Source organism: Acartia tonsa, chromosome 4 (genome assembly GCF_053477335.1).
Source record: "Acartia tonsa isolate MP-2025a chromosome 4, ASM5347733v1, whole genome shotgun sequence".
Lineage (NCBI taxonomy): Eukaryota > Metazoa > Arthropoda > Copepoda > Calanoida > Acartiidae > Acartia > Acartia tonsa.
The window spans coordinates 33,005,717-33,006,061 of NC_137263.1; positions in this window are offsets into that span (position 1 = coordinate 33,005,717).

Sequence of the window (345 nt, forward strand, 5' to 3'; positions counted from 1 at the left end):
CGAATTACAACAACTCGGCGAGTATCGCCCAAATCATAATAAACAAATCCGCGGCAAAGGCGCTTAATCAGGGTTGCCAAATTAATTAGAGATTTAAAAATAAATATTTATGATTGATTTTCACGTTGGAGGGTCAGTGTAACTCCTGACCTAGAACATACCAAAAATGATCAGTCTTATTATTTTAATTATAATGATAAAAATCTAATTTTCTTTCTCTATTATGTAATTAATATTTATTAGATGAAGGTTGCGTGATTAAAAACAGACAGTCACACAACATTACATACAATCAGCTGTTCTACTCTACCTTCATCACAAATGAATTTAATTTTTTAAATAAGC